Genomic DNA, 11,335 nt, shown 5'->3' with positions numbered 1-11,335 from the left:
TTGCATTTAAATTTGTATTTAAATAATTGAATTCTAGTAGAATTTTTTAATAAAAATTGATTTTCATTTCATAAAAATGAATTTCAGTTAACATTTTATATAATAATTGAATATTAAATGCAATATAGCGTGAATTTTAAAAAATAGTTGAAGTTTGTATTTAATTTTTTTGAAAAAGTTTAATTGAGTTTTTTTAATATTATTTTTAGTTTCTATTTTCTATTATATTTATTTAATTAAAGAATTTACGAGTAATTGAAATTTCGTAAAATTGCGTATTGTAAAGTAAGAAATGAATTTGAAAATTGTCAATGAACTTTTTCGAAAATTATTAAAAATAATCGATATAAAGAAGATTTTAAGTTTTAAGTAAAATGTTCTCTTATTTGATTCGGACTGATTCTATTTTTGTCAGTTGGTCCGTAAATGGTCCGTAATTTTTAATTTTTGGTCCGTAAAGTCCGTATTTTTAAATACTTTTCACTGCTTCGAGCCCTGTAAATTGGTTCGAATGTTTTTAATTTAATTAGTTGATTTTAAATTAATAAACTATTTTTAATTTAATTAATTGTACATTTTTTTCATTTATTAATCGATTATATCATTTTCACATTTTTTATTATTTCTTCATATATTTTTTATTTCCTTTACAGGCCGAATTTCGACGAAATTCTACAATTATTCTATATACTCAACGAATAGAAGAACGATCGTAAATTAAAGGAAACATGGAAAAAATAATTCTAAAATGTTTTTTTTTAAACCGATAAATGACTCAAGTGCAAAAAAGCCAGGAAGATATAAAAAGAATATTATAATAATATGATTTTCTACGTAGGTGAGAGTAATTTATTTTCAACATTATGATTTGTTAATTTGTGAGAAGCCTGTTATAAATTATATTTCCTCGCTTTAGATGAACTCTCAGGAAAACTTGAACTGCGTGGGTCTTGAAACTCTCGCGGTTTGATTATGTCATATTAGAAGAATTGAAAACTGTAGGATGTTTAAAAGAGATGCATATAAACCATAATCGCACCTGACATTCATCATCCGTTTCCCACGAGAGAAACGATAAAATTATTATCATTATTATATAGAGGCCCTGAAATCCGTAAGTGTTTTATATAATTTAAACTATATATAATTTTTCCTTTTTCTCCGACAAAAGGAATTTTTTTACCTTTTGTTCTTTTTTTCACAAAAAGAAAAATATATAGAATTTATCTGCGAAATTTACAAAAATGGAATTTCCTCCTCTGAATTTTACCAAACATGGTAATTTTCATTATTTATCGAAGCAGGTGGTAAATTTGAATCAGAATAAATATTTTTATATAATTATTATTATGTCGCGTGAATAAGAAATATTTACTGATAAATTTAACTTCTTTGTAATTTTTATTTAATTCATAAGAATTTATTCTCAAAATTCTCAATATTTACTATTAAATTTAACTTCATTTGACATTTCTATTTTATTCATAAAAATTCATTTGTTAAATTCTTAACATTTATTATTAAATTTAACTTCTATATGACATTTTTATTAATTCCTTAATTATTTCTTTAATTTTTATTAATTCAATTTTTATTTTATTCATTAAAATTAATTTGTGAAATTCTTAATATTTTTTATTACATTAAACTTCTTTGACATTTTTATTAATTCAAAAGATTTAATTTTTTTATTTTCAAAATTCTTAATATTTATTATTAAATTTATTAACTTCTCTTAAAATTTTTGTTTTATTCAATTAAAAATTTATTTTCAAAATTCTTCATATTTATTATTAAGTATAACTTCTTTTGAAATTTTTATTTTACTCATAAATATTTATTTTCGCAAAATTCTTAATATTAACAATTTATAAATATAATATTGACTGCATTTTATTTAAGAGCAAAAATGTATTTAATACTATGACTCGCGGCTAAATGATTTATGTAAAATAATATTTTGTAAATAATCTTTTAATTTTCGACATATAATTTTATAATTTAATTGTGTTTTAATTAAACTCGTTAAAAAAGCAGAAAGTTATTAGAGAAAATTGCATAAATTTGGAAAATTTAAATACTGAATATTCATTATATATCTTAGGATCGATGGATTCTTGAGAGGATTTGCGTTTATTACCACGAAATGCTCCTCCTAGTACCAAAAAGATTTATGGGTCACAACCTCTTTCACAATATAAAGTCATTTTTTTAGAATAAATAATAAATTGTTTTTTTGTTTTGGAAAATAAAATTTTGAGAATATTTTTGAATTATTAAAAAATTATACAAAGTCATTAGCAGTAAACTAATAAATTTTTGTTTGCTGCTAATCACTTTGAAGAATAATAAAAAAATATGTAAAGAATTCTTTGAAATATATTTTTGTTCCAAAGAGTTTTTTTATTATTTTTTTTAATTCTTATTATAAGAAAAAAGAAAATTAAGAACATTTATTAGTTTGTTAATAGAAAAATTATTTATTAGGGAGTAATTTACTTTTTCTATTTTACAATTAAAATATTTACAATTATTTTATCATAAATTAATAATTAATAATTATTATTTATTAATTATATGTTTTTTTGTAGATAATATTTATTTATATTTATTTATAATATTTAATTGATATTAATAATAATTATTTATTATAATTACCATATGGCAATTAAATAATTATTTATTTAATTTTTATTAATTTTTATTAATTATTTAATTAATTAAAAATTAAATATTATTTATTAATACTATTTTTTTTATGTTTATTGGTAAAATTTATTTATATTTATTTATAAAAGTTATTTACATTTATTATAATATATTTAATTATATATTATTTTTTATTTTTACTTCAAAAAGAAAAATGCATTTTAGTCACTTTTTAAAATTTTGAATTTTCCCCCTACTAAATAAAGTCTTCTGATTGGTCTGAAATTTTGGCGGTACTTTCTCTCGGCAAATGAGGTAGTTTGAAAATATTGGCGGGAAAGTATGGCGCTAGTGTTCCTTTGCTCGGGAACCAATCAAAACTGTCGTTTGATACAGAGGTCAACGGAGTTCATAATTGTTGCCGCCATTGTGATTTTTCATGCCGAAGAGGAAACATGCATGTAGCTCTTTGTTCCTGATCGTAAAAAAGGTATTATTTTCTATTAATTTTTTCAATATTTTGCTGCGCAAGGCTCGTCGAGAAGTAAAAGAGTCCTATGATCATTGAAAATTTGTTAATCGATTAATATTTTCTGCTCAAATATCAATCTGAAAATTGACAATGGTATTCCTGCTGTGGCATTTGCGCGATCTTTTATTTTTGTCAATATTTCGTAGAAATTACTGAAAGACATGTAAATTTTGTGGTTTTTGGCAAAATATGTAGAAAAAAAACAAATTTTGACGCAATTTGCAAATTATGTGACTACCACTCGGTCTTTATCACGTTTGTACGGCGTTAGTGGAAACAAGCGACTTTTTTCACTTTTTTGTCGTAAAAAAGGTATTATTATTATTCAATTTAACTATATTTTGCTATTTATTACGCGTGGGGATAGACAAAACTTCTCGCCATATAAAACTTTTGATACAATAACACTAGTTGAAAGTTAGGTATAAAAATGAAAATTGGCCAAAAATTAAAGGTTATGTTAGTCACGCTGTGCGCGCGCTGTTTATTTTCATCAATTTTTCTTACAATTTTCTTGAAAATTAAGATAAATTGATAGTTTTTCGTCAAAATTTGTCGAAAAAAACAATTTAAATTAGTTTTGCGATTAATGTTGCTATGTTCATTCGGTCTTTAGTTGCAGCAATTCACGTTGTTTCGTTGCAACCGACAACAAGTGTCACTATTAAATTTTTTGTTTAACACGTTTAATATTATTTATTGTCATTCAATTTAACAATATTTTGCTATTTATTGCACGTGGCGAAAATCAAACTTCCTTGCCACGTAAAAATTTTGATAAAATAACAAATATTTGCAAGTCAAAAATCAGAATGAAAATTGGCCAAAAATTAAGGTTATGGCAGTCGCACTGTTTATTTACATCAAAACATTTACAATTTTCAAGAAAATTGTGCAATAAATTTGGTACTTTTTTAGCTAAATATGTAGAAAAAACCAGTTTTTACTAAACGTTAACAGTCATTGACTATATTTATTCGGTTTTTATTTGTAGCAATTGATGTTTGCTATTGTTGGCGAAGGCCGCAGAGACAAAAACGGATCCAAGAATCTCAACACTTTTTGTTGTAAAAATATTATTACTAAATTTTTAGGTTTTTGCTATTTAATGAGCGATGAGAACATTAAAATTCTTTGTTTCCGTAAAAATTTTTGATAAACAACAAATATTTACAAGTTAAATATCGATATAAAGATTGACAATAAATTGGGGTTATGGCAGCAGTGTATAGTTTCAGTTTCGACAATTTTTTATAAAATTTTCTTAATTATTCTGTAAATAAACTATTTTTCGAATTAATTACGTAAAAAGAACAAGTACTGATTCAGAATCTTTTGCAATTTAATAATTTTTTCATTTCTATTTTAATGTTTATAGCTGGAAATTGAAGCAGTGTCATTTGCCAAGGCAGTGGTTTTCCGATCCAGTTCTTCACTCGTTTTTGCAAAAAGGTATAATTTTTATTAATTTTATTAATCTAACAGTATGGGGACCTGACTGTATTCACTTTTATTAAAAAAATAAAATCATTGTATTAATTGTCAGTAAGTTTTTTATTTTTATAAATTGAAAGTTTATCTTTTATTCATTATTAAAATTTTCTGAAGTTGTAAATTACTTTGCCTTTTGTAATTACTTGCTTTTGTTAAAAAATATTATGTTAATTGTTAATAATTTCTTTTTATTTTTTTAAATTAAAATTCTTTTAAATGCGGTCAAAAATATTTTAAAATTTCTTTCAATATTAAAAATACAAAGTGATCAATATTAATTATTTACTGAGTAAAGTAACCTAGGAATTATTTATTTCACTCTATGAAAAATTATTTTTTTTTGTTAAACTTTGAAGTACATAATTAAATCAATAGCTGCTTTCGTGCTTTGTATAATTATAGATAAAAGTTTCTCATTTTTATGTCAGTTTTTTAGCACCCGTATATGAATGCATTTAATGATAAAATGATAACAATGCTGGGTGATTCGTCTTCGTTATGTAAATAAATTCCGCGTGACTTGTATTGCACTCTCAAGATGAAAGTAAGTCATTTCGCATAAGTGACTGATGGAGGATTTCATTACACAAAAGGGTCGTTAATATAATTTGTTGGATCCTAGTTATAGCCACTTTATACATTAAAATTTTTAGATAAAAAAAATTTACATTTCTTAAAAATTAGGAAAGAATTTACAATTATTCTAATACTTATTAAAATTTACAGCTTGGAAAAAATTTTGAAATTACAGAAAAAATATTAGGTGAGCTTTAATTATATGCACTTGAAAAAATAAAAATTTGTTCCGCTAATGGACAAACCGTAAACAATTTGAATTGTAAAGTAGTTGCTCTCAAAGTTAAAATCTTTGAAACAATTTTACGTGTGGAGAATTTTTAATGAATTATTAAAACGATACATTCGAAGAAAAAAAAAAGTGGAGATATAATTTGATTTTTAATAGAAACTTATATTACGAATTAAAGTAGAAAATTATATACTTGATAGTAAACTATAAAGTCATTTTAAAGTGTAATAGAAAATTGTAAGTAGGATACATTATTTATTTAACGCACTTTTTCGTGAGCTATTTGAATGAAATTAAACATTCATGTTTATAAAGTTAATTAGAGAATGATACTCGAAATAAAATGTAAAATTTCAAGTGCAATAAAAAATGAAAATTCTTTTAAAATATGTAAATGAAGAACATGAAAAAGTAAAATAAGAAAATGTTAGTAAAATTTAGTATGCAAATAGAATTAGCTTTCTTCGTAAGGAAATTACAACGGTAACGGGTATAGCGGTTTTGAGAATCTGGTAGAAAACTTGGAAGTTAAAACCAATGAGGAAACTGAAATTTGACGACTCGGAGAATTGAAATTTTCATGTGCTATTTTCGGACGTTTTATTATCGGATAATATAGAATTGGTGTGAATAGTAAAAATTAAGTGAAATTACTTGAAATTAATCGGATTTTGTTCGCCGAATTGCAATTACAATTTATTTCGCAAAGCTATAGTTCGTAGCAGTCCATACGAATAATGTGGCAGTAGTAATGGACGATGCGGGCAAGACAGGGTAAAGGCAGTCTCACCAAACTACTCAAATAATTCTCATTTATTTTTATTGCACTTTATTCTCACACTACTGTTCATTTTAAATTCGTTTGCAATTATTGAGAAAAGTCTTTAGAAAATTTTACAAAATAATTCAATAAACGTAAAAATTGAAAAACACTTTTTGAAATTGTTTAATATTCATTTCATTTATTTTATTTATTTCATATAAAATATTTTGTCTGGTAATTTTTATTTCATTATTTATTATTTTTTTAAATTATTATTTTTAATTATTAATTTAATTATTATTTTTTTGCAGAATTCATCTGGAAAGTTTGGATAATGGGATAAAATGTTGTTCCATAGATGTGATGAGGACAAGAACGAAAATATTAATTCTAGAGTACGTAGATTTGCAAATGAGGAGATGACAGTGATAACTTCAATTTCGTTAATCTAGAACTGAGCTGAGACAATAGTCAGTTTGACAATACAACTTCAAGTTTGTTAATTTGCCAGAGAGCTGAGACAACAAAGACAAATTCCTCTTTGGAAATCTGCGAATGAGTGAGTCCCTCCTGTTTCTAGAGATTTAGTGAAGACTGATTTTTAACCTATTTGAAAAAATCAAATTGTGACTGGCTGGTTAGAATCATTATTATTCTCGACTTATATTGAATTTAATTATTTAATTAGGCTGAGAAATTTTTCGATTTATAAATTTTTAGCAAGCTGTTTGCTTTTTCTTGACACAAAAATTATTTTAATCAATTATTATAAACTTTGGGAATTTGTAAATTCTGTAAAGAATAATTTATCAAATTTAGAAAGTCTATAATTTAATTATTTTCATCCAAATATATACTGGAAAAAAAATTATTTGATTCAAATAACCGATTAATTGACTATTATCAATTAAACAAGCTGTCGTATCCGTCTTCGACGGGTTTTAGTTTCTACCAATACATTTAACAATGTTTCTACCAATCTGGAAAATCAGAAAATAGCCGGGAATTTAATTTGACCGGAAAATTAATAATTAGTTACTATTTAGCTATTTCGGTAGTATAATATTACTATTTGAATAGTCTCCACCCTTTAGCAAAAAATCAAAAATTCGAAAAACCGAATTTCTTAAAATTTAACATTTTTTTCTACTCTTTTATATGATTAAGCTTAATTATTTTTCCTTCTTTTTTATGGCATTTAGCTTCATTATTTTTGGGCTCTTCAAAAATACTTTACCTAATTTGTTATCTCCACCCTTTGGTAAAAAATCCAAAAATATGGAAAATTAGCAAAAATTCAAAAAACTGCATTTCTTAAAATTCAACATTTCTCCTTCTTTATTATGGCATTTAGCTTCATTATTTTTGTGCTCTTCGAAAATACTTTACTTATTTAATAGTCTCCACCCTTTGGTAAAAAATCTAAAATTATGGAAAATTGGCGAAAATTCAAAAAACCGAATTTCTTAAAATTCAACATTTTTCCTTCTTTTTTATGGCATTTAGCTTCATTATTTTTGTGCTCTTCAAAAATACTTTTCTTATTTAATAGTCTCCACCCTTTGGTAAAAAATCTAAAATTATGGAAAATTATCAAAAATTCAAAAAACTGAATTTCTTAAAATTCAACATTTCTCCTTCTCTTTTACGGCATTTAGCTTCATTATTTTTGTGCTTTTTCGAAAATACTTTACTTATTTAATAGTCTCCACCCTTTGGTAAAAAATCTAAAATTATGAAAAATTAGCAAAATTTCAAAAAACCGAATTTCTAAAAATTCAACATTTTTCCTTCTTTTGTATGGCATTTAGTTTCATTATTTTTGGGCTCTTCAAAAATACTCTATTTATTTAATTGTCTCCACCCTTTGGTACAAAATCAAAAATTATAAAAATTTCGAAAAACCGAATTTCTTAAAATTCAACATTTTTTCTTCTCTTTTATGGCATTTTGCTTCATTATTTTTGTCTAATGTAGCAAATTTCTTACTTTACATATTGATCTTTAAATAAAAAACTTTAATAACTTTTCCTGAAATGCTTTTTTTTTAGTGTATGAAATAAATATTTGCTTAAATCAAATAATTTTTATTTAAATCAATTAAATGGTATTTGCTTCAAATATTGAAATTATTTTGGTTTAAATACAATTTAATTGACTTAAAAATTATTTCATTTGAATAAATATTTATTTGATGATAGATTAAATTAATGTTATTAATTAATAACAAATACTTTTAATTATTTAACAATTTCCAAAAAAATTTTATTTTGATTCATTGTGAGATCCAGAAAAGGTTTAACTTTTTTTTATAAAAGTATATTATAATTATAATGATATAATTATAAAAAAGTACATCTATCTTTAGTTAGGAACGTGAAAAATAGAACTTTAACATGATTACTTGTATTTCAGACTTTTAATTAAATAGAAAATTTTGTTTATAAGTAAATTAGGTTTAGAGTAGGATGTCTATAATCTTTTTTCAATTCAAAGAATTCTTTTAAACATTTTTATTTGCATAAAGAAAAAAGAGTGGTGACATTCGTAATTTTCGTTTTTATTGTATTATGAAATTACTCGAACATTTAAGATTTGATCATTTTTAGTTTAGTAAGACTTAAAATTGGAAATAATTGTTAGTCGAGTAACAATAATTGCCTGTACGCTCAAACTATAATTAAAGTCGATATTTTACAAAAAAAATGAATTTTTTTGTACAAAAAATAAATTTCTGTACATGATTAATTTATAAACTAATTTTTAAAACACTTTAAATATATTTAAACTTAATATAAAACAATGATACTAAAGATAGTTTAAATTGTAATTATTAATTTTATTTCAGAAGATCAACGGAAGTGTATGCTGGGACATTAGGACTCTTCCGCAATACGCAAATTCACAATTGTAAGTTTTTTTCTATTTTGTCATTTTTAAGTAACTTCAAGCAGACTATGAGTCAAAGGCGTAGAGTCAGTTTATACATTTGGATCGTCGATTTAATAATTTATATGGGTGATTCTCCTGAAAGGGACCACTTCACGTGTCTCCAACATGAGGTTCATTATTTAAATTAATTTTTCATTAATATTTTATCAAGTTTAAATTTAAAAAAAAATTTATTTATAATCTACGAAGATTTATCTATCTTTATATAATCTTCTATTGCTTATATTTAAAGTTCTTCCTATTTAAAAAAACATATTTAATTTTGTCATCGAATTTTGGTTAAACAGAATGTATATTTTATAAATATATTTTAACGTATATAAATAATTTCAACATATTTATGATATATATCAAATTAAAGTTCAGAACATAACGATTATTTTTTACTTACATTTGTTTAAAATAAGATAAAAAAAGTTATTGAAATTATTAATTAAAATAGTATTATCAATGAGAGTAAAAATTAAATTCATCTCCGAAGCCTCGTTTTCTATATAACAACATCATATTTTTTAACGTTTTAAACATAATATGTAATCTATGTGAAAATATTTGATGTTAAAAACTAAAAATATTGTTAAAAAAATTGTAATATTTTTAAAATTAAAAAAAATGAGAATTTTTTCATTAAATTATGAATTCATCTCCGAAGCCTTTTTTTATATTTGATATGCGTTTTCTTTTGTTTTTGATTTTTAATCATTGTTTTGAAATATTTAACCCTCAAATTAAATTATTAATTTAATAAAAATAAAATATAAAAGCAAAAAGTGCAATAAATTGAAACATAACAATTTATTATTTAAAAAAAAATATTCCTACCGAGTTTTTTTTACAAAATAATTAATTTAAAAGTTATAATTAATTATACTTAACCTCTAGAACACATGATAATAAAATGTTCTTGGAGGTCTTATTTCTGAAAATTAATTTTGCGCAGCTTATATTTTTATCTTTAAATATTTTCTAAATTTAATTATGAAAAAAAGTAACAAAAAAAGAATAATTTGATTTTTTGGAAATTCAACCAAAAAAGGGTCCCTTTCAGGAGAATCAACCATATATTTATTTTTTCATTTATATTATTATATTTAATAATTTTGTAATAAATATTAATATTCAATAATTTTATATAAAACTCTTAATTATATTTTTCAAAAAACTTTACAGACAGTTTCTCCAAGGAGAAATAATTTTTTAAAGGTGATATAATATACACAGAAGAAAAGAATTCAGTGAATTTTACAGAACGTTTTTTACTAGCGAATACAGTCATTCACGAAACGAAGTTCTGTAAAATGCGATGAATTTTTCAGAATAAATATAAAACATTGAGTTGAATCGTTCAACTCAATGTTTTATATTTTATAACTAAGACGACCGAGTGATAAATTTAAATATTTATTAGAATAAACTTTTAGAAGTTTTAGAAAAAATACTCAACATTTCGGAAATTTATTCTGTACTATTCCCCACATTTTATATCGAACTCCGTTTTGGGAAAGGCCGTATCCACTAGTCTAGAAAGTTCTTAAAAATTCGCAGATTTAATTTTTTTCGTGTATAAAAATTAATTCCTGTATAACTGATAATAAGAAATTTTTTATTTGTTTTTTTATCAGCGAAGAACAATCTAAAGGACAAGAAGGTGGACGAGAAGAAGAGTGGTCCCTGGACAACGTGGGAAATCGCATAGAGGATTTAACGGAACAAAGAATGGTCTTCGAGTGAGTCCTTTTTTATTTACGCCCTTCCCTGTTTGAGACAGTTATTCATGAATTCATTTTCTTTATTTATAATTACTTACAATTAATATATTTGTAAATTTTTAAGTACCATTTTCAGCTTTTAATAGTTTAATAATTAAGTTAAATTAAAACTAATAAACTTTTTAATAATTCGATTAAAGAAGAATACCGTAAATTTCCTATTGAAACATTAAAATTTCTCTAAAAACAGGGAAGGAACCCCAACAACATAGTGACACCATTGACGAATATATTATTTCTTAGTATATTTTACTATTACGAAAGTAATATTTTTGTCAATGTATCTTTTATTTATGTATATATTTATTGTTTGCAATGTATTGTTTAGTATTAGCTATTTTTTAATTTTTCATAATCTAAAGTAATTT

At 23.4% G+C, this 11,335-nt stretch overlaps 1 long non-coding RNA gene across 1 annotated transcript; it reads left to right on the top strand.

The window, feature by feature from the left end:
* Window positions 1-6,720: 6,720 nt before the first annotated feature.
* Window positions 6,721-10,919, top strand: LOC122507740. The gene is made up of 3 exons (XR_006302145.1): window positions 6,721-6,805; window positions 9,095-9,156; window positions 10,821-10,919. It is a non-coding gene; the product is annotated as an uncharacterized LOC122507740 (long non-coding RNA).
* The last annotated feature ends 416 nt before the right edge of the window (window positions 10,920-11,335 follow it).

This window comes from Leptopilina heterotoma, unplaced genomic scaffold, assembly GCF_015476425.1.
Source record: "Leptopilina heterotoma isolate Lh14 unplaced genomic scaffold, ASM1547642v1 Lhet_51, whole genome shotgun sequence".
Classification (NCBI taxonomy): Eukaryota; Metazoa; Arthropoda; class Insecta; order Hymenoptera; family Figitidae; genus Leptopilina; species Leptopilina heterotoma.
Note: the sequence above shows the minus strand (reverse complement) of the source record. Positions and strands in the feature narration are given on the sequence as shown.